Source organism: Saccopteryx leptura, chromosome 4 (genome assembly GCF_036850995.1).
Source record: "Saccopteryx leptura isolate mSacLep1 chromosome 4, mSacLep1_pri_phased_curated, whole genome shotgun sequence".
Taxonomy (NCBI): Eukaryota; Metazoa; Chordata; class Mammalia; order Chiroptera; family Emballonuridae; genus Saccopteryx; species Saccopteryx leptura.
The window spans coordinates 102,571,069-102,594,587 of record NC_089506.1 but is presented as its reverse complement, the minus strand read 5'-3'; the positions used below and the strand labels follow the sequence as shown (position 1 = coordinate 102,594,587).

General features: G+C 43.3%; 1 non-coding gene and 1 pseudogene across 1 annotated transcript; one reads left to right on the top strand and one right to left on the bottom strand.

Annotated features, from left to right (window-relative positions):
• Window positions 1-830: 830 nt before the first annotated feature.
• LOC136404209 (protein SET-like) lies at window positions 831-18,644 on the bottom strand (annotated as a pseudogene).
• Window positions 14,145-14,216, top strand: TRNAE-UUC (transfer RNA glutamic acid (anticodon UUC)). The gene has a single exon. It is a non-coding gene; the product is annotated as a tRNA-Glu (tRNA).
• Window positions 18,645-23,519: the final 4,875 nt, after the last annotated feature.

Here is a 23,519-nt window from a genome sequence, read left to right as displayed (position 1 = left end):
GCCATTTCTCTGACGTCACTTGCCACTTGTACACTTTTAACCTTTAAAACAGCATTATCTTTCCAGTGAAACAAAAAGATAAATAATTTAAAACTAACAGGAATGAAATTACAATAATGCATGTCAATTCCAAACGAGATCCTTCAGGTAGGTTCTACTGATTCTCCCATCGAGTGGCAGGGCTCAAGTTGGAGAGAATTTTATTTTAAAAGGGTCATCTTAAACTGCAAGGATGTTTGTTAAATGTCATAATTAAACATGCCAAATAAGAAGCCATGTTGTCAGAGTACCCACATACCCCACCCAAACATCTCAAACCCACCCTTTGCTGCCCTTCTATAACCACCTCCCGTTTTTAGTTATTTTTTTTCTTTCCTTTTTTTTTAAACAGGAGAAAGTAGACAGATACATGTTGGTAAATGCTAACTGTCCATATTCACATAGAGACACAATGTAATCTCTGAGTCCGATATACAGAGAAAGGAAAAAAGCTAGAATTCTCTGCACTACTACAAGGGGCCTGGTACCCTCCAGCTTCCAGCAGCTCTAAGGCAGCAAAGGTTTTTCTTTTTTCCCCACAGAGCATGGTGGTGTTAATTCCATGAAGTTTTTGTTGAGACAGGAAGGGGCAGAAATGAATTTGGAACAGGAAGTGGCAGAGATTCTTTTTCTACTGTATTCTGCTTAAGGCACGCCCCCTTCCCCAATCAGGTGAGACCCATGTGAATGAGCACTAGTTTTAAAAGAAAAAAAAAAAAAGACTGCACTTGCTGCCAGGGACTGGAGAGAATGCAAAAAGAGGGCTGGAATCTATCAATATCAGTGTTCCATCAGTCATCTTCATCTTCCTCCCCTCCTCCCCTCATCATCTTCATTTTCTTCACCTTCATCCTCATCCCCTTCATCAATACCTTCCAACTTTCATCATCATCATCTTCTTCTCCTTTCCCTTCTTCATCCCGTGTCAGGGACTAAGTAGTACAGTGGTACCTTGAGATAAGAGTTTATTTTAATTCGTTCTGTAACCGAGCTCGGAAGTTAGTCAACTCATATATCAAACAAATCTCTCCCATGTTAAATAACTGAAGTAGATTTAATCCATTCCAGCCCTGTGAAACATCCCCAAACCATCCTAAATTATGAAAAAAGACATGTTTTTAATTAAGAAACACATGTATACTTTACCAATGCATAACAAAATATATGAAATAAAAGAAGAAAGTGTTACTTAGTACTGCACTTAAATGGATTTGGCCAAATGGATCTTAGATGACTTCTAACTCATCAGCACCTGCATCAACATGGCCAATAAACCAGGTCAAGAAGCTCTCTGCATCCTCACGCTGTCGCTTCCTGCTGGCTTTATTCTGCGTTTGACTTGAACACTTCGTCAAATCCTTTACAAACTTCCATTTGATTTCAGTGCACTTGGAAGATGGATCACCATCCTCAGATGAAATTTTTTGGAGAGAACTTTTCAAAGTAAGGATTTTCATCAAAATAAAAATTATTCTGTAACTGGATTTAATATCTTCAAATTCTGTCACTTCAACTCTTGTCAAATAATGCAGCGCCTCTTCATCCTCTTCCCCAAGCAGTGCATACACTTGTGGATGGATGACAAACGTTCTTACCCCAAAATTTGGGAGGCAGTCTCGTTTTCTTCGTTTGAGATGGGAGCAAAGACTGGCATTCAGGGTTCATGCTGTGAGGAAAGTCCGAGAATCAGACCAAAGAGAAGTTGCAAACTAGAAGCTCTAAATGTAATATTCTGGTTGCTGTAGATATTGGGGTATAGCACAGGATATTTTAACAAGTTCCATCAGTGATCAGGATGATCAGGCAGTTTGGGAACCACTGATGTAGACCATTGTGTGACCAGTAGAAACCCTGGTGCTCATTAAAATAGACTACCAGGACCCACCTCCCAAGTTTCACACTCCTAGGTCTTGGGTGGGAGCTGAGCATTTGCAGTCATTCCCAGGAGATGATGATGATGATGCCACCGCCTCCGCCACTGCTGGCCCAGAGACCCCACTGAGTACTGCTGACAGGCCATCCCCAAGGTTCCGCAGACCAAGATGGGGCACAATCATTAAAGAAACAACAAACTGAATTCCATGACAAGGTCTTCAGTTTCTGTGGCTCTACCCTTTGTACTTCTCTTTCACATTCTCCTTTGTGGTTTTCTTCCTTTGGAGTGAGCATTAATTGATGGCCTGCTGTGAGTGGAAAGCAGACAATGGTTGCTGGCTCGGGGCCTTGGTAACACAGTGAAAATGGCCGAGCAGTATGCAGATCTAGGCTAACATCCCCACTCTTTGACCCTGGTTTTATTGTGATCTTGGGCAGGCTGCCTAATCTTGCGCCGCTCCAGCCTTGGAGCTCCAGCATGGTTCCTGGCCAAGCTTCCTCTTGCCAAAAGGCCTGACTCTTCCCCGTGCCTAGAAAGCTCTTCCCTTTTCTCTGATGTCTTGCTATTGCTTGCTTAAAGCTGGATCTCTGTTCAATCATCACTCCTCAGGAAAGGCTACCCTGACCTCCCTAACAAGGTCAGGTCCTCCTTTTGTTACACCCTTGACACGATGCCCCTGCCTGCTCAGTATTGTCACAGTTGCAGTTTTATGTTTACTTGTGTGATTGTCTAATTTGTCTCTCTGCACTAGACTGACTGTAAACTCTGAGATTTACTGTCTAAGAAAACTTACCATTTTGTGTTTTCTATCGTGTTCCAGCCATAAGCACTGTGCCTGGCACACAGTTGAACGGATGGTGGTGAATAGGGTCACAGTATACAAACAGAGGGGGAAAGACAGGATAGGCATTCCCAGATTGTATTTATATCAGTCAGAGGCCAATCTGGAGACAGAAACACATTTGTATTTTAAGAGGAAACAAGGTTAAGGATTGTTATCCAGGAATTAGGGAGGAGAAAAGGCAGAGGGTACTGAGGTGGCACAGAGGTTAGAATTATAGGAAACAGCCATCACTCCTAAGGCTGAGGGAACAAAGGTAAGAGGCTGGGATTGTCTGAAACTTCGATGCTTGGAGCAGGGCCCTGCAGAGCTGGGACTCAGGCTGAAGGAGATCCTGCTTGGCTGGTCCCGGCTCCTCAGGAACTTAACGGGAGACTGTGGAGCTGGCACTCAGACTTCTGACGGGGAGATGGTGGCCAGTTAGCACTGGTGCCTCTAAGCAGGGAGGGGAGGTGCAGATCATCTGCTCCTGGAAGTGGTGGCAGCAACTGCTGCTGCTATGATGAAATGTGTGGTCACAGTGACCTTTGAGAACAGAAAGCAAACAGCCTCCCAGTCTTTGTCTAGTGCCGCCTATTGGCAGAGCCAAATGGAACCAGCTGAGGAAGGGAGCATGCTGAGGACAGAAAGAGCCAGCTTAGGATTTCAAAAAGCCTCTGACTGGAGGTTAGAATGGGAGGGGGAAAAATTCACTCCCTGGGGGCAGCGGGGCAGTTGCCTGAGGAGTCTCCAACATTAACTTGAACTTATCTTTCTTTAGGTCAGGGAAAGGAGTAGTCATGGTAGCTGACTTGGAAATCATCTATGGTGGGTAATTACCTGACCTGTTTTGTGGGATATGCTGATGGAGGCAGGAAGAAACAGGTTCATATGACCCAGGGAGACACACCCATTGGTGACTTTATTAGATTGCATATACTTTTATGGGCATCTCATAGAGCTTGTGAAAATTCCTGTCTGTCCCACACCCTGATAATGATTGATATATCTTTTAAAAGATAGAATACCCCAAATGTTTGATTATATCTCACTCACAATTTGCGGTTCACATGACTTCACTGTGTCTGAGCTGACCTGTAAATTGTAAAGCATGATGCAAATGAGAAGTAGTATGTATTACAGGGGTCCCCAAACATTTTACACAGGGGGCCAGTTCACTGTCCCTCAGACTGTTGGAGGGCCGGACTATAAAAAAAAAAACTATGAACAAATCCCTATGCACACTGCACATATCTTATTTTAAAGAAAAAAAAAAACCAAAACGGGAACAAATACAATATTTAAAATAAAGAACAAGTAAATTTAAATCAACAAACTGACCAGTATTTCAATGGGAACTATGGACCTACTTTTGGCTAATGAGATGGTCAATGTCCGGTTCCATATTTGTCACTGCTAGCCGTAAGAAGTGATATGACGCGCTTCCGGAGCCTTGACGTGTGCATCCCATGTCACCGGAAGTAGTACTGTACATGAGCGACGTTGCGCTTTGTGGCGCCGCCACACACAGTACTCCAGGAGCACAGGATGCGGATGTGTGCTCCTCTCACTGACCACCAATGAAACAGGTGCCCCTTCCGGAAGTGCGGTGGGGGCCGGATAAATGGCCTCAGGGGGCCGCATCCGGCCCGCAGGCCATAGTTTTGGGACCCCTGATGTATTATCTGTATCCCTTCTGATCCTTGGCTGAGTTCCAAAGAGGTGATGGGTTTCTGAACCCAGGGGAGGGTTTCAGAGGAGGGAGTGCACAGAGAGCAAGAACTCAGGGCTTACGAAATTAACAGCAAAGTTTTACACTTTTAAGATTTGGTGTTTACATATAATGGTCCTCCTGGCCATTTCTTTTGAAGCCAGAATTTGGACCTGGATAAATTAGACAAATATCTCAATAAAGAGCACTAGTCTGTGTATTGTTGCCATTTTTAAACAGCAGTGACTGACTTTGACCATATAAGTATTTGAAAGATTTATAATGGATATTTTTTCCCCCAAACTCATTTATTTTAACTGAATGGAATGTATTTACAATCCAGAACTGAAATTGGACAAAAGCTCATGCCACATCAGTCTTTCCTGGTGGATAACTAGGCCTGAGGTGTCCTGGGCGGCAGTCTGACCGAAGGGAGGACACTGTTAGCCAGGGTCCTGTTACAATAGCCTTCACTATGCTCACCCAGGTTATTCTGTAGTTCTGAGTGGGAACGTGGAAGGCCTGTTTTATTCTAATTATTGTCATGTCGCTTTTAGTTTAAGAGTTTCATAAATGAACACTTAATTAAATCAGTATATAAATAAGATCTGTATATACAATAATTTTACTATTGCTCAAACAAAGCTGGGAAACTTTTATCCCCAAACAGTGGGTATACCCATTTTGGAAATGCTTTTACTATGTTTCTAAATGTAAAAAGGAAGAGGGCCTGAGAAAAGAGCCCACTGCCAGTTCAACAGGCCAGCTGAAACTCTCCTGCCTGGTTGACTGGGACTGCCCCTCCGCTTTCCTGAGATGCAGCTGGAGTCGTCCATCATCAGAACCATTTACTGAACACCTCTCTGGGTGTGGCACTTCTGCAGGCCCAGGCAGTCTTGAAACAGATGCAGTCACTGCTGTTTATGTTAATACCCAATGATCAGTGTGCCTGTATATAAATAAATGACATGTAAACACAGAAGGAGAAGGGGACCTGGCGTGTCAGGGAGGCCTGTTATCAGAGACTGTGTGGGGGTGACACAAAGTGCAAAGGGGAGTTCTCGCTCCAGCAGATGGGCGGAGGGATGTTTCGGGAAGAACTAAGGCAGGGGTCCCCAAACTACGGCCAGCGGGTCATATGCGGCCCCCTGAGGCCATTTATCCGGCCCCCCGCCGCACTTCTGGAAGGGGTACCTCTTTCATTAGTGGTCAGTGAGAGACGCAAAGCATGGCATCACTCACATACAGTACTACTTCCAGTGACGTGGGATGCACGCCTCATGGCTCCGGAAGCACGTCACATCGCTTGTTACATCTAGCAGTGACAAATATGGAACCGGACATTGACCATCTCATTAACCAAAAGCAGGCCCGTAGTTCCCATTGAAATACTGGTCAGTTTATTGATTTAAATTTACTTGTTCTTTACTTTAAATATTGTATTTGTTCCTGTTTTGTTTTTTACTTTAAAATAAGATATGTGCAGTGTGCATAGGGATTTGTTCATAGTTTTTTTTTATAGTCTGGCCCTCCAATGGTCTGAGGGACAGTGAACTGGCCCCCTGTGTAAAAAGTTTGGGGACCCCTGAACTAAGGGAAGAGCTGCCTCACTGGGCTTTTGGTGAGGGCCCAGTCTGGCTAGCAGAAGGAAGGAGTGAGGAGAAGCTGGATTGTGTGTCTTGGCTTGAAGAGGGTCTTTGAAACGTCAGCAGGCTGCTAGTCCTCTTGGGAATGAGAGACTGAGTATACAAATGGGCAAGGCCAGACCATACATAAATATAGAACTCTGACCCACAACGTGCAGCAGCCTGCCCAGGAAACCCAACCATGATCTACAATAAACTGCCCAGGAAGCCAGCCTGCTGTAAGTCAGGCTGATAGGAAGTCAGACAGCTATCTCTAGTGACAATCCAGGAAGCTAAACAATAACTCCTGTTAACAATCACCTCCAAATAGACAGTGCTTGATTAATAACTGACAACTTCCCTTGTTTCAATTTCCACCTTAAAACCAACTAGAGAAAACAAATATGCATCTTCAACTAATCACACATGTCCTGCTTCTGTAAAGCTATATGTCCCACCATAAAGCTCTCCCACTCCTCTGCCTGCCTCTGGGTTTCTGCCAAACACAAGTGACGGTGGCGGACTCCCTTGCTCTAGCACATTCTGAATGAACAGCTTTTGCTTTTCTCCTTTGGTTGGTCTTCATTTATTTCTGCAGGGATATTGCTGCTGCCAGTTCTGACTCCTCTGCTGCATAGCTCCCCCCTTGCATTTGTTTCTACTTTAACAAGCATCGTTTGTTCTTTGCTCAGCACTTTGCCCAGGGACATATCAGGAAATGAGATTAACAGCAATGCCAATGTGTATCTGCTTTTTGAGAGTCACTAGGAAATGCTGTTGAGTGTTTCCTTTTAGGTAGACTGGAATGAACATGGGCTTCAATGGAACAGGCAGTGAGAGAGAGTACTGTTTTGATGTAGTCTGAATAGCTTTTTAATTTTAAGGGGAGATTGCTTCGAGTATACTCAACTGCTCTTGGATCAGTAATCAGTGGTTGACTTACCCTGTACTCAGTATTATATCCTAGTCCTCTTTATAGAAGTTATATTACCTTGAGAGTGACTCCAAAGAAAGATATTATTATTGTTCATGAGGGTCTAATGGTTTGGGATAATGAATTGGAGGGGGTGGTTGTCACATAGGGCCTTGTAGACCAAAGTCAGGATTTGACATTTATTCTAAGTAAGATGAGAAGCCATTGGAGGGCTTTGAAGAGAGGAGTGACAGGATCTGATTTGTTTTAAAAGAATCCCTCTAGCTGCCTTGCTGAGAATAGGCTGTGGGGGAGAGGGTTTATAGGCAGAGCAAGAGTGAGATTCAATAATCCAGGTAGGAGGTGATGGTGACTTGAGCAATAGGAATGGAGAGAAGTGATCAAATTCTGAATATATTTTCATGATAGAGTCAATAGGCTTTTGGAAATGGGGAAGACACCAAAAGACCTGGTTTTGGGGAGTGAGGGTGGCGGAAGCTCAGGGGCTCAGTTTAAACATGTTAAGTTGGAAATGCTCATCCATGTGCAGATGACAAGTAGGTGTAGCTTCAGAAGGGGAAAATGCCTTATATCAATCAATCTATCAATGAACCAGTAAACAATAATGAAGATCTTTCTGAGTAGAAGTTGGGGGAGAAAGTTGGGAGATTTCTAACCTTAGACTGGGTTGAGAGAAGAAAACATTTATGTATTTTTGGACAGCCATGTAGGAGGTAATATTTTTGAAGACTGGCAGATGATGAGGAAAGAGGGACTGGGATGTCTTCTCTGTGCCAGTGTCAGCATCTAGCAAGTCTTAGATGATGAAATGTTTATTTTCATTGGTTTAAGAAAAGTCTACAACCTCTTTACGATGTCCCCTGAGGATGCCATCAGACCTCAGAATGTATGTTGCCATTTTTACTAAAGGCATTGTTATTACTGTCAAAACAGTCCCCTATTTTATACGATATGTATAACAGTAGAGCCAGTTTAATAATAATAGTTCGAATTCTAGACAGACAAAATGCCTGGGTTTGAATCCTGCTTCTATTATCAATAAGTTGTAAGACTTTAGCAAATTACTTAACTTTTCTGTGTTTTAGTTTTCTGATATGTAAAACAGGAATAATATCAGTAGCTATGCTTGTAGGTCTTTGTGAGAATTAAATTGTTACTATATCAAAGTGTTCAAAAAACAAAACCCAACCTTACCAGTGGTGGCACTGTAGACAGAAAGGGAGAGACAGACAGAAACATTGATCTATTGCTGTACATACCCTGAGCAGGGATTGGACCAGCGACCTTTGTGTATCAGGACAAAGCTCTTAACTGAGCTATCCCACCAGAGCACAAAGATAGCATTTTAAAACACAAGATAAAAGCAGTCCAGTACTTACAAGGGAGCTCCCAAAAGACTTCCAGCAGATTTCTCAACAGACACTTTGCAGACCGGAAAGGGTTGGCAAGAAATATTCAAAGTGATGAAAAGCAAGGACCTACAACCAAGACTACTTTACCCATCAAGACTATCATTTAGAATCAAAGAACACAAAAAGACAAGAAAAAACTAAAGAAGATCATCACCAGATGAGAGATGGGGGATTGCAAATGGCGATTGCCTGCCCGCCACTGTGAGGGCCACTTTGCTGTTTGTTTGCCTGAAAGGGGGCAGTAACAGCCATGACCAAGGCCTTGGCCCTTGATGAGAGTCAATATGGCATCAGAGTCAACTGTATCTCCCCAGGAAACATCTGGACCCCACTGTGGGAGGAGCTGGCAGCCTCAATGCCTGACCCCAAGACCACAAGTTAAGAGGGCACAATGACCAGCTCCTGAGCCACATGGGCCAGCCAGCCGAGGAGGGGGCTGCCGCGGTGTTCCTGGCCTGTGAAGCCAGCTTCTGCATGACACTGAGCTGCTTGTGCCTGGGGGTGCAGAGCTGGGGTATGAGTGCAAGGCCAGGCCGGGCTCCCCCGTGGCGGCCCCTGCCATCCCTTTCTGATGTCCCATATTTCCACTTGGGCTTCCCTGACTAGGACTCTCCCTCTCCAAATTCCAGCTTCTGCCCTCTGCCTCTCAGGTGCACCTCCCAACATTAAGTCCACTTATCAATATGCCCAATTACCCCACACGTTCCCATAAAAGCAATTTGTAAAATATGAAAAAAAAAAAAAGAGAAGAAAAAAGCAAATAAGTTCATCACCACCAAACCAGTGTTCCATGAAATGTTAAAGGGAGGGCGTCGGTTCTGCTAGTTCCAACGCAGCTGTCCCAGCCCTTCTCCTTGGCAGACCCTGAGCAGGTGCGGGTTTCCTGGCAGCCCCTGCTGCTTCCCTCCTCTCCCTTGTCTTCAGACGTTTCTTCCACATCTTCCCCTGGCGTCCCAGTGACTTTGGACTGGCCAGTTCCAAGCAGGAGCAGTGGCCGAACGGTGGACCCACTGGAGGAGGGGGAGCGGCCGGTGGGGTTGCTCAGATATTAAAATTACAGCCCACAGAGACACTCAGTGAGTTGCTTTGCCATTCAAGTGCTAAGTGGAAACCAAGACTATTCCTTGAGATTGGCTGATTGATTGATTACTGAATGAATGAATGAATGAGTCAAGGAAGCAACCACCTACACGTGTAGTGAGTGCCACTGGTGTGCTGGGAAAGATGCCGTGCTCTGGAGTTAGTTTTACCTGTCTGAGGAATATTTTCTTTAAAAAGAGAAAATCAAAAGATTGATTTTAGAGAGAGAGGAAGGTAGAAAGAGAGACGGGAACATTGATCTGTTCCTGTATGTGCCCTGACCAAAGATCGAACCAGCACCTTTGTGCTCAGGTTGACATTCTATCAACTGAGCTATCCAGCCAGGGACTATATCTTCTTATTTGCTGATTAAAGAGGAAAAGTAACTTTTATAGGAGGGTCCCTAAAGAAACAAAAATATTTTAGGAAATAGATTCATTCAGTAAAGATTAGGTGTGCCAAGCACTGTGCTAGAAGCGGGGATACAATAAAATAAGACCCAGACTCTGTCACCAGGAGTTTACAGCAGAGGGAAGATGGGAAATTCATCTGCTTCCAATGATTGATGGGTGGACCTACAGAACCTAACCCAATTTGGGGGGCTCAGGGGTAATTACCCTGATTCATAGAACAAGTAGGAGTTGCTAGATTTGAGGGAGAGGTGAAGGACACAATTATATAATCTAAACAAGCCCTGAGGAAGCTCCGTCATCCCAATGGGCCTCCTGAGCTCAGATCCAATTTTAGAAACTGAGCCTTGTGTTAGGCCATGAAGAATAACTCACCACAACTGGGGCAGGTGCTGTTACCTGAAAGAACTTTGAAGTTAACTTTGTGCTATAGGCTGGGTTTGTAGTGGCCAGAGCTCTCCTTGGGAGAGTAGAATTTAATTGGTGTTTACTTTTGATGCCCTTATAAAGGTGACTCCTGAGCCCACTGAAATAGAAACCATCTAGCTCCTAAATGACTGGTGGGCAAGGCCCTGAATGGCACCCACCACTTTAGCTAATGTAGATGCCAGGCAGGTACAATATGTTTGGGGCTTTTCTCCAGTATCAAATGGTGGACAGAATGGGAGAGCTGCCCGGTGAGAGTCAGCCTTAGACGCATGGGAAAGGACTAGCTGGTCCTTGTGTCAACAAGGCGGCTTTCTTTGTGTGTGTGAAACTAAAGAAATGCAGCTCACTTACTGGTCTGGCTAAACTTCAAAATTTGTGTTTTTTTTCCTCCTCCTAGGAACATTTTGTTCATGCTGGTGGTTAAAATGGGGCAGCTTTCACATAGAAGTACAGCAGGAAGTATTTACGTTAGATAAAAGGAAGGACTACTTGGCAGAATGACTGAGTGAAGGATTGGGTTCCCAGGGGGTTTATGGAATCTAATTTTTATTCATAGACTTTCTTATTAAATAAGTGATAAGGCACATGCTTCCATCACATTTTTAAAAGGCCTATACTTTGGGATTCAGAGGAAACGGGAGTGACCTGTGACTAGGAGGACCCTAGGTATAGTTTCATGGGGCTGAGCTAGCCTTGGAGTTGGGGTCCAACGTGGAAAGAAGAGTGGGGATGGCAGGACAGAAGGAAGTGGTGCAAAGGGATCAGAGCAGGAAAGCATGAAGGACAAACAGGCCAGAGCAAGTGGGTGATCCGGCATGTGCTCTCTGAGGGGGGATAACATTAGCAGGTTATGTGAAGCTGGGTGATGGAAAGGCTGGCAAGCTGGGCCAGAGAGTTTAGATTCTACTCAACAGGGGAACCAGAAGCTATTTTCAGTTTCTTGAGCAGGAAAGTGAAATGACAAAAATGGTCTTTTAGGGATCCTGGTCTTTTAGAGATTGCAGGGAATTTACTGTCATGTAGTTTGGTTTCACAAACTCTAGTGGCGTCAATAATTTTGTTAACCAGTGCTACTCCAGTAAGTTCAATAAAAAGGAAAATAAACTTCTAGTGGCATCAGAATAATTTGGGGGGTGGGAAGAAGTGCTTGTTAAAATTCAGACCCCAGGCCCTGCTCCCAGAAGTTCTCATTTGCAGAATCTGCAATTAAACTAAGTGGATCTGCAGTTAAACAAAGCCATTGTTGATCCTGGTACCACTGGTGTGAGACCCACCCTGGGAGAACACTGCTCGCCTTCTGGAAGCGCTGTCCAAGGGCCCAAGCAAGGACGCCTCTGAGGAACTCACTGGGGAAAAGGGTCAACCCTTTTTGACCAAAAGTCCACGAGGAACTTTTGGTTCACCTTTCTTTACACTCCTATCTTGGAGGGCCTTGGAGTTTTGCAGGGAGAAAATGAGAACAAAGAAATGAGAAGTGGATCACAACTTCTTTTCTGGACAGCAGACCCTGTTGTCCAGAAAATATATTTATCAATAATGATAAATATTTAACCATCACATCACTATTTTTGACCAGTGTACTAACTCTCCAAGGCAAAAAGCCCTCCCTGTCTTGGACCGTTTGCCTGTTTCTGTGATGTAAATACTCCCAGCGTGGCCACCTCAGGCTACCAATGTGATATCACTCAACACAGAGTTGGGAAGAGAAGCACACAATTATGAGCCAGCAAGAACCCCATTCTCCTCACCATTACCCCTAGCCTGAAATCATGCCCAAACTGGGATGGTGAAGAACTAGTATAAAGATTAAATTGTTGAAGAGAATATTGTCCTTGACTGTGCTTTATCATTTAAAATGATGACAGTGTTTTCTGTTATTGTTCAAGTTTTCATCCAGTAGCAAGGGAAAAAGTGAACAAATTTCAGTTTGGTGATAAGAGACAAAAGTTGCCTTTTGGCAATACCCTAAGAATGGTGCCTGTCTAATGTCTGGGTTACATTGGTAACTTTTATCATTAAAACTAAAAAACACTTGCCTAACCAGGTGGTGGCTCAGTGGATAGAGCGTTGGACTAGGATGCAGAGGACCCAGGTTTGAAACCTCCAGGTTGCTGGCTTGAATGTGGGATTATAGACATGACCCCATGGTTGCTGGTTTGAGCCCAAGGTCGCTGGTTTGAACAAGGGGTCACTCGCTCTGCTGTAGCTCCCTGGTCAAAGCACACATGAGAAAGCAATCAATGAGCGACTTGATGCCACAAAGAAGAATTGATGCTTCCCATCTCTCTCCCTTCCTGTCTGTCCCTCTCTCTCTCTGTCACAAAACAAACAAAAAACTTAAAATATTTTTCTCATCAAGTGGAAATACAAACTGAAAGGTACATGTAAAATCTCAGGATGTTGTATATTTGATGAGGTTTGTTTCAGAGAGTTTTCTTTAGTGTTCCAAAACAGATGTTCCCCAAAGGAAGGCATCTGTCTCAGTGATTGAAAAACAAACAAATGAAACTGTTCAAAGATGCTAAGATAGCATAGGAAGAATCATCAAAGATGCAGATAACACAGGAATACTGTGAGGATTAAGTGAGGAAACATTTGAACGTCTAATACACACAGTAGATTTATAATCAATGGGATCTAGTTTTTCTTCAGAGCTTGTTTCAATAATGTGGACCGTGGTCAATCCTTTTCAGGGAGCTTCATCCGTGTTAATAGAATAGAATGAATAGAATACTTTCTCTTTCGGGGGTCTCTCCTCTCACTGATACAGATTACAATTGAAGCCTTACGGAGCCTCACAGAGAAAGCAAGGTCTTTCTAAGTCCCTTTGGCAGGTGGGAGTGAGGAGGGAGAAACAGGAACCAGAATCAGCTTTTAAATGGGCTCCAAAGTGCCCGTCGCTAGTAAAGACTACTTCTGTGTAGCTTAAGCCACAGCGAGGACACCAAAACCACAGCTCTCCCACGCTAGCTGTCCCGCATAACGGATTCTTTGTATGTCCTTTCCTAATCCAAACAGTATATTGCTACCGCATAAATTGCTCCAATGAAATGCCGCTTCAAATCGAGAGCGGGTTTGCAAAGCGCAAGGACTTCCCATCCATTACGACTGCCTGCGGTGAGGGACTTTTCCAGCTTTACAAGCAGCGGTACAGACCACGCCGCTGCCTAACTTTCAGGGACACAATCGGCCTTTTGCCGTCGAGTCAACACAACCTGGACTGCTCCAGGCTTCTAGGCAGCCCTGTTTCAGGAAAGAGCAACTTTAAGGGGACCGGACGGGGCCTGCGTCCAGCCCCGGGCGTCATGGAGACCGCGGGACTTTGTGGCACAGTCTGTCCCGCGGGCGCGCCCAGTGCGTTCGCCTGAGCGCAGGGCACACACGGGGCCGCCGGCGCCGTGCCGGCAGCGGTGCTCTGGAGGCGGCAGCCCGCCCCGGGACGCGCGGGTCCCCCGGCCGCCAGCTCCGTTTTGGCTGCAGCGGTGGCGGTTTCAGGACTCCCCACAGCTTCTCTTATTAACGCGTCTAAAACCCAAGCACCGGTGCTTTGCACTCTGGTGAGGCATTCTGAATGACTACGCTGGAGTATACGTGGAGCCTAGAATCAGGCGACTGGATGAGGTCACAAAAGACACTAGCGTAGAAGGAGATTCGAAAGCCCTGTGTAGTGAGCGAAAGCGTGCAGTGCGGGCAGAGGAACGGCGCAGGCGCAAAAGCAAATCTACAGTCAGAGGATCGCCACGGAGAGGCGGGAGGAAGCGGTTAAGAAAGACTCAATATACATACTCTTGCTACTTTGCTTGTCGTCTCCCACATGGTCTAGCGGTTAGGATTCCTGGTTTTCACCCAGGCGGCCCGGGTTCGACTCCCGGTGTGGGAACGCCAACATACCTTTTTGTTTTCTTCTCCTTTTAAGCATGAATTCAGGATTTCTGAGCAATGAGAAGACTGGTCTTTTCAGAAAACGCTCTAACCCGGTTTCAGAGCAGGCTGAGGGGAACGGGTCTGCCCGGATCTGGCGTGTTGGTAAAGCAGACGGAAAGGTGATAACTCCAAACCGTGTGAAGACAGCTTTCAAAATAAGGTGAAAAAATAAGGTGGAAAAAAAAAGCGGAGAGACAACCAGTCCCATACTAAAATAGGTGTTCCACTTGGTTTTTCTGCCGTAATTTCCCCTTGTGCTGTGGATATGGAGCAAATGATCAAAAAGTTCTCTCCCTAAGACGCATTTTAGGATATTGTAGGGATTTTCAAGTTGCCTAAAGCCATTCCTTTGAGGACAGCAAGAATTCCAGAAAAAAAACCATATTGTTAAGGCCAGAGTAGTTTTGTGTACAATTGATGTGTTTGCGATTCAAAGAGCTCACTAAGCCAGTTATTGAGGGGAAGGGAGGGGGTGAAAATATAAAATTAGGATATTACAAATATTGAGGAGTGCCAAATAACTTTCTTAGCTCACTCTAACGTACTTATTTGACACATTCTGTTTAAAAAACTTCAAGAATTCATGATCTACTTAACTAGAATTAGAAACCTTAGTATTGAAGTGAGGAGTCAGTTTTTAAACTGTTACCCAAGTAAGTGCAGCCTCTTCTGCAATCGTTGATCCTTCTCACCTCTCCGAACACTTGCTATTGGGAAAAACCTCCAAGTGTTTGGAAGCCACACTCCTTTCCCAGTGGTGTTGAACTCTGATATTCCCCAATTTGTTCCTAGACTGCCATTAACACCCATAAATGACTGCAGAAGACTTGGTGTCATATTACTTTGTTTGAAATTTGCTCTATTTTTAAAGTCCCTTGGTATTTTAAGGGACACAAAAACAAATGTCATCCTTCATGAGACAAATACTAGGCTAAATGTATACAAATTGAAAATTCCCAATAAAGAGCTTGGAGGAGAAATTGATCATCAGCTGGTAATTTGTATTTAGCTGATCAAGTAGGACAGAATTGATAGGAAAATAAATAATAGGTAATAACAATAATAATATTAGGTAATATTTATTTATTTATTTATTTATTTTGAGAGAGAGAGAGAGAGAGAGACAGACAGACAGACAGGGATAGACAGGGAGAGAGATGAGAAGCATCAACTTTTCATTGCGGCACCTTAGTTGTTCATTGATTGCTTCCTCATATGTGCCTTGATAGAGCCTCCAGCAGAGCCAGTGACCCCTTGCTCAAGCCAGTGACCATGGGATCACGTCTATGATCCCACTCTCAGGTCAGAGACCCCGCTCTCAAGCTGGTGAGCCCAGGCTCAAGCCAGTGACCTCGGGGTCCCCAGCATTTCAGGCCACCACTCTATCCTCTCCCATCGCATATAGGTAATGTTTATTGAGCATGTACTATGACCCAGGCTAAATGCCTTACACACCTTTTTTTCAATATAATCTTTATTGTATTATTAGGTAATATTATTATGCCTGTATTAACCACGGCCTAATAGGAAACTGATGATACATTCTTAGTAGTGCATTTAACAAAGACATTATTTAGGGTATATTTAGTGTCTAGGGAAGCAGTGATAATGCAGTCCTCTGGGCTCCTGGGCCTAAATGGGGAAAGAGGGTAGCCGATGGAGAGGGCTGTTACTGAAGAGCTGTGTGGTTTTTGTTGTTTGTTTTAAAACTTGCTTTTGTTTTCATATGGCAGGTGAGTATCATTCAAATCAATTCATTCTATTAATTATTCATTTCCATAAGATAGATTTTTGGCTTTATGGATTTGACAAAAAGCTTTTTTGGGTACTTGTGATACTTAGGAAACTCAGAGCATAGTTGATACATTTTTGTTTTTAATTCTTATTTTTTTTATTGATTTTGGAGAAAGACAGAGAGAGAGAGAGAGAGAGAGAGAAATATCAACTTGTTCCACTCATTTATACGTTCAATTGTTGATTATTATGTGCTCTCACCCAGGATTAAACCTGCAACTGTGGTTATCTCTAAACAATTGGATACTGAGCCAAAGTACATAGTAAATAAGTACTTAATAAAAAGTTTACCTTTGTGGGGAGATGGTTGCTTGAGTTAAAATAAATTTGGTATTTTTATAGTCTCGCATTTTTGCAAAACATTTTGAAATAATTTTCATTAATCATCCTCATAATCAATTTTTAGATCCACTGACTATTTGAGCTACAAAGGCCCTAAAAAGTCATTTTATAGAGCCCCTCCTGAAACATCAGGTCTGAAATTTTATTCTCTAATTACCTAGCATTAGACTTTAGAATGTATCCAACAAAAATTAGAATCTCTGCATGGTATCCTGGACAAATACTATTGATACTTTAAATTCTAGCATCTGTGAAAGGGATTGGGTAGAGAGAAGAGAAATTTTAAAAATTCTTTGTAACTTGCTTTTGGTTACCGTTTACAGGATAGCTACATGAACACAGAACAATTTTCCTTTTTGAGGTTTTAGTCATGATATAAACATTTCTAGAAAGTGATCATTTATTTGAGATATTTGAAACAGGCATACATTCTTCCATTTATGCATACGGTGGTAAACTCCGAATGATTCTGCATGAAGATCACCTTATGCTCATTCACATTTTTATTTATAATTATATATTGTATGTATATTCCTTCAGAGATATATACTTCACGCAAAAAAAGAGCTGAAATAAGAACAGCCTTAAAACTTCATATGAATATAAGACAGGGAAGGCAAATATGAATTTTAACTCATATTGTCAAGCCGAAGAACTTGGAAAAACACTGAATACTTGGAAAATCACTGGAACAAATCATCCAAAAAATCAATTTGCAAACACCTAGAAGACCACAGGGTACTGGGTAATCATCCCACATAGCTTTGTGAAAAACAAAGCTTATTAGATGAATCTAATTTCCTTTCGTCCCAGAGTGATGGGCAAGGTGGATGGGGGCAGCAGTCAGGATAATCTACTCTGATTTAAGAAAGCTTGGTATTGTCTACTTTGTTGTCTACTCAGGAAGAAAACACAGGTAAGGCTATTATTGCCTTTTGGCCGTAACACATTTAAACTGAAGTTCAGGGTTCAGCTTCATCCAGATAGCTGAACTTGCACTTAGTCTCCGCGAAGATGGCCTCACTCCCCTTCCAAACCCTCTTTTGCTTCGATTTCTTATTTTTTTAAGTTTCATTCAGGTTCTGTTGCACAAATTAGTTCATCTCTCTGTTCCTCGGTTTCCTCACCTCTAAGATGGTGGTAACAATAGGACAGAATAATAGGGTGGTGGAGAGTAGATGAGCTAATGCCTATAAAGCGTTTGGCCCAGTTTAGGGCCCATGAACACTGGTTGCCATCACTACCACCACCATCATCGTTATTATGTTGAGTTCCTCCTTTTCCTCCACTTCTAATTACAGTGCTAATTACATCGGGTCATTTCTACCTCTTCCGTGGAACCCACACATGTTCTTATCTATTTCCCCTGTCACTGTGCTGGGTCAGATTGTTTTGTTTCTTAGACTATCACAGTAAGCACTGAACTAGTTTCTCTGTCCCCCACCTCACGTCTGTTCTCCGTGTCACATTCTGCTGCCTGTCACAGCGTGGAGCGGAGCGGAGTATGCTGCTCCCCTGCACCCAGAGCCTAGGACCTTGGCCCGCCATGCTTCCAACCTGCCTTGGCAGCCAAATTCCTATCTCTTCCCACCATGAACCACAGTCATTCATTTCTCCTTGTGTCCTGTCTCTGGTCTTTTCTCAGTTCTTTCTCTACTGAAATGCTCTCATGCTCTTTAAGTATCTGCACCGTATCTCCATGCTTTAAAGCCTCATCCAAGTGTTACATCCTTCATGTAGCTTTCCTTACCTCTCTTCCCAATGGGAAGATTCTCTTTAGCATCCTGTGACCATCTCTACTGACACAGACTCCTCTCTAACTTCAGGTCTGAGCCTAGATGTTATGTCCTCCGAAGGTCTCTCCTGCCCCACTGGCAGGAGGTGTAAGATGCTTTTCCCTCTTGTTGAATTTACCACACTGCCATGGCCCCACTCCAGGGCCACTGCCCTGCACCCAGTAAATACTTAAAGCACATGTGTCAAGGGAATGTACGAACCTGACAAGAACTGCACTTTCCCAAGGAAAACCTTAGGTTCCAAGTTATAGACAACCACTGGAACTAGTCCAGGCCCAAGAGAGAATCGTTGGCTTACATAACCAAGATGTGGGAAGTAGAGTCGTGCGGCCTGCCTCAGGGACAACCAAAACTGTGTTGCCTGTCTCTGTGTGTCAGATATATTCTCACCTATTACGGACCAGCTGCTTCCACATGGCAGGGGCCCCGGGCACCGCCAGCTCCAGGCTCATTCTTCACAGCTTCTCCAACCGAGAGGGAAGGCCTTTCTCAGTTTCTGTTGGAAAGTGCTGGGGAGGAAGGCGGCCTCACACAGGTCCTGTGCTCCCTTATGGTTAAAGCACATAGGGTATTATGATTGGCAGTCCTCATTAGAACCACATAGTGAAGAGGGAGGGGAGGAACAGGGATTAAAATAGAGCCAGAGAAATTCAATACTAGTGATGGTTGCACAGCTTTGTGAATATACTAAACCCCCTCAAGTTGTATAAGGCTGAATTTTATGGTATGTGAATTGTATTTCAATAAAGAAATGATAAAAAAATTAAATCAGACATAAAGTCTTATTGGCAAAATAAGTATTTTTATATTCCTTTACTTGAGCTATTCATTTATTCAACAAGCCTTTATAGTGTGCCTGCTATGTGCAAGCACTCATCTAGATTGACATTTTACTTGGGGAATCACACACACACATAAACAAGATAAAAAGTTTGAATTTCATTTTAAGCATGGAGACAGTTCTACCCCCAGGAGGAGACTGCCTGAATTGGAGGGACTTGGAGAATCTTCTGGTCTGGTCTTCTGCTTGTGGCCAGCACCAACTCCACTTTCGTAGGGAGATGAGAATGTTTTAACAGACCTCTTTAGATGGCTTCCATAACTTTATTTTCAGAATTTAGGAACTTTGTCATATAATATAGCTTCCTTGTGGACTAATGTATGTCACATTATACTTCACATTCAGCCCATGTGCCTGTAGTTGGCCAAATTGCAAAGTTTGAGAGCACAATCCCAAAGACTGTTCTCATTTCTGACACTAACTGTAAGTTTGGGAGGGAGGTCTTCCTCAAACCACCGTCAGGGGGGAAGATGTGCCAAGACTACCCACAGAACCCTCTGGAAGAACACAGATTAAAATAAGCCAGAGGAAGAGAAACATAAGGCAGAATCTGGGAGGGTTCCAAATACCAAACTTCTGTTGTCCTTTCTCCCTGTGGAGTCAGATTATATCACCTTCCCAGTAGGGACATGTGACAATATACCTAGAATATTGCCAACTAGAGAAGCTCATTTAAGTTTCTATTGGGACTTCATTATGTAAGCATGAATGATTGAATGATTGCCCATGTGGTAACTCAGGTTCTAGACTGACTGATAACAACTGACTCAGAGACCCCATCCTAAGTGACATGGCTGGGCTTTCTGGCTGGGTCAACTACCACCCAAACTATCAGGTGTGGTCAGCCCCTGCCCCACACAAAGATACTCCTCTCAGGTATGACGTAGATCTCTTCTCAGAAGCCAAGGGCAAAACCAGATTCCTCTTTAGGACGGTCCTATTCTTAACCACGGGCCATATTTTCCCTAGTTTTCTTCTCGAGGGAGATGGAAGAGCCAGGATTGGTTATTACTACGAGCTGTTTGCCAAATCCAGCAGTGGCTCATGCTGGTTCTGGCCTCTCTGCCATTTTTTCTCCGGACTTTCTAAGAGGAAGTTTCAAAAACAGAGATGAGGAGGGCCTGTGGAGAACAGCAGCTTCTCTCTGAGGCCCGTGCTCTGCCTGGCTGCCTTGTGTCACCACCCTCTGATCTTAAATTGGAAACAGAGAGCCCTTGGGGTATGTCTGATGTGTGTGGGGGAGGATTTCTGCCTGTCAGGACAGCAGGTTGGTTTGAGGGATGTCACCTGCATTAGCGTTACCACTGGAAACTCAAAAACGGAGTTATGGGATGGCAGAAAATGGATGCCTGTCAGGATGTAGTCCAGACCATGCAGCATTTGACAGTGGATGTGGGGTGTTCACCTTATCACTAGGGACACCCACCCCAACCCTATGGGGTTTAATTATGTTGGCCCAACCCCGGCAGCAGTCTGTTGCATCACCTTTTACCCTGACTCTCACGTTGGTTATAAACTTAGTAGTTCCATTTGCCAAAGGCAGTGAGCTCAGCATTTATTTCTTGACTCTGGGTGGCTCCCTAGCCAGTGCTGTTTTCTAAGCTCTAATACAGAAATGGGTAGTGGTGATGGGGGGTAGGTAGGGAGATTTCATAAGCATCAACTGTGTTCATTGAGTTAAGGTGGGAACTGCGAAGCTGACAGTTATCAGAAGCTGGAGTAATTTTCCATAACCTGTGCTCATTAATGTCCTGATTGGGGTTAATTGATTCAAAGGAGGCAGAGAGAGCAATGCACTAAGAAAGGTGAAAGAGGAATAATCAGAATTTGGCAACAGCTCAGCAGTGGGGTGTTAAGGGAAGGGATGATTTGTTGACAACTCCAAGATGATACGCATCCCCAGAGAGACAGAGAAGTGGGGCAGAGAGAATGAGATTTGTTTCCTTTGACAAATTTGAGGCACTGCTGGGACATCTAAATGGAGCAACCTAAGAGCACAGGAAATCCAGGCTGAAACACCTGTGAAAGTAGACACCTACGAGGGCAATTGTCATGTTCAGGCAAACAGGAGGCTTAGGGGTTCTCTAACTGAACAGTGCCTGGTTGTTTCAAGCAGCGAGGGAGGGAAAGGAAGGAGAACAATGAGTGTGTGATGGGAAGGTGAGAGAGGTTCTGTCGGGTACCTGGCCCGTAGTCCCAGAAGCAAACTTTGGTATGCGAAGACTTGTAGTGACACACATCGCAAGAGCACCCACTGTGCACCGCACAGCTCCAAGGCCTCCAGTTCTCAGAGATTTGTTATTTATTACGATAATTTTCTGGCAGATGGCAGAAAATTGTCTTGAGGAAGGTGTAACTTCTAATTTGTGCAAAGATTCTGTATAAGCTACCAGAGGCTCTGGGGTACTTGTTAGGCTATTTAAAAAATAAGTCTTGGTTAATAAAGCCTGCAAATTTTCCAGTCCCTTCTGATCTTGTGATGTTGTGCAAAGAATCAGTCCAAGACCCAGAGCCACTAATTATTTTGTAAACTGGGTGTTTTAGTGTTGGCACTTAGCTACTTGCGTATGCTTTGTGTGTGACCGTGGGACACGCTGGAGAGGTGAGCTGGTAGAAATGTCATGGAAAATTGTTTGGGGTATATTACATATCAAGAGCCATCAAACACTTTTCTTCCTTTCAGCTGATAATTTTACTTTTAGGAATCTTCATCAAAGAAAGAGTCAGAGAAGGGCAAGATATAGCCTTATGAACAAAGATGTTTTCCCTTATAGCATTGTCTATTGTTTAAAATATTTCTTGGTCGGGTAGCTCATTGGTTGGGGCATCATCCTGACACACCAAGGTTGCAGGTTTGATCCCGGATCAGGGCACATTAAAGAATCAACCGATAAATGCATGGGTGAGTGAAACAACAAATTGATGTTTCTCTCTCTCTTGATCCCTTCTTCTCTCTCTAAAATCAATTAATAAAAATTTTTAAAAAATATTTGAAAGGGATAAAAGATCCTGCAATAAGAGAATAAATGAACAAATGGTATGTCCATATGATAGAATATTGTATATCAGTATTATATACTGCCAAGGTTATTAAATGATCTAGAAAAAGGCAGCATTCCACACTCTCTGTATAGTTTGAGTCCAACTTTGCATTACATATGAATTTGTTTGTAGAAGGAAACGCACACATATATAAAAACAGGAAGGAAATACACCAAGAAGTTAACACACTGGCAATATCTGAATAGTAGAATTACAAATGATTTTATTTTTTTCCTTATTCTTATTTCAATTTAAAAAATTTTTTGAAGTGAGTATATCATTGCTTTCATAGTCAGCAACTTATTTTCCTGAAATAAATTCATATAACTTGGGAGTCTGTGTTGAGTACATGGAAGGTCCTCTAATGTTCTTGGCTCCCCGCCCCCCACCCCAGACACAAGCATATTTCAGAGCTGTCCATTGTTCTCTAGGCCTTTGTTTGCTGCTGTCACTTTTAGACTTGCGTTTCTGGGCTAGTCCTGCAGTGGACAGAGGGAGCAATGAGCAGGCAGGACCCAGGCCCATGGGATCAGCCTTCAAGCTCTGACCCAGGGTGACAGCTAGCTTCTCATCCAGAAACAAAACCCAAATGCCTTGGATCTTGCACAGGGAATGGCACTTTAGCTCTATAAGAAAAGAAAACAAAACAAAACAAATACCTAAGAACTTTTCTCTAGTGTTTAAAGACTTTTTACCTGCACAGCCGAGATCCTGTTAGGTGTCACTCATCTGGAAACTTTCTCCTGTCAGAAGGCTGCCTTGCCTTATTGCTCTTTTGCAAATGAAAATCAGAGTGTTTTGTTTTTAAAAAAATATTTTCAAGTGGAGTTTTGATTCAATATTCTTTAGCTGCGTGTAAAGTCCCTGAGGAGATTTGTCAGAATGAATTTCTTTGTCGAGAATCACAATAATTTGAGTTTTCTTATTTAAAGCTTAGCAGAAACAACTAGTATTTTCACAAGATGGAAAGAGGCCAATGTCAGATAGGACAAATAAAATAATAAGAAGAAAAATAAAATTCATTCTATGTTAGGCTCAGTAATAATAAAAACAAAATGAAAACCTTAGATATTTAGAGAGAGTGCTTTAACTTTTTAGACATAAACTTCTGAGGACATGATACAAACATCTATATACATACACATATATCATAGAAAATCATTCAACTTACAAGGTTAGACCCTCAAGAGTTCATAAATTTCCAGTTTACTACTCAGTTACTCTCTTCCTCTGATGCGTCCCTCAGAGACCAATAGGGAAGGGGGGACATAGCAAATAAGACTACAGTTCTTCTCTCAGACAAATAAAAATTTTAAATGTTTTGCAATTTCTAGTGAGACTATAATTAATTCAAAATACAAAAGTTAAAAGAAGGTAAGAGAGAATGGTAAACATAAGAAACCTAAGTACTGTGTAGGTTGAATGTACTGACTATAGCAGTTTG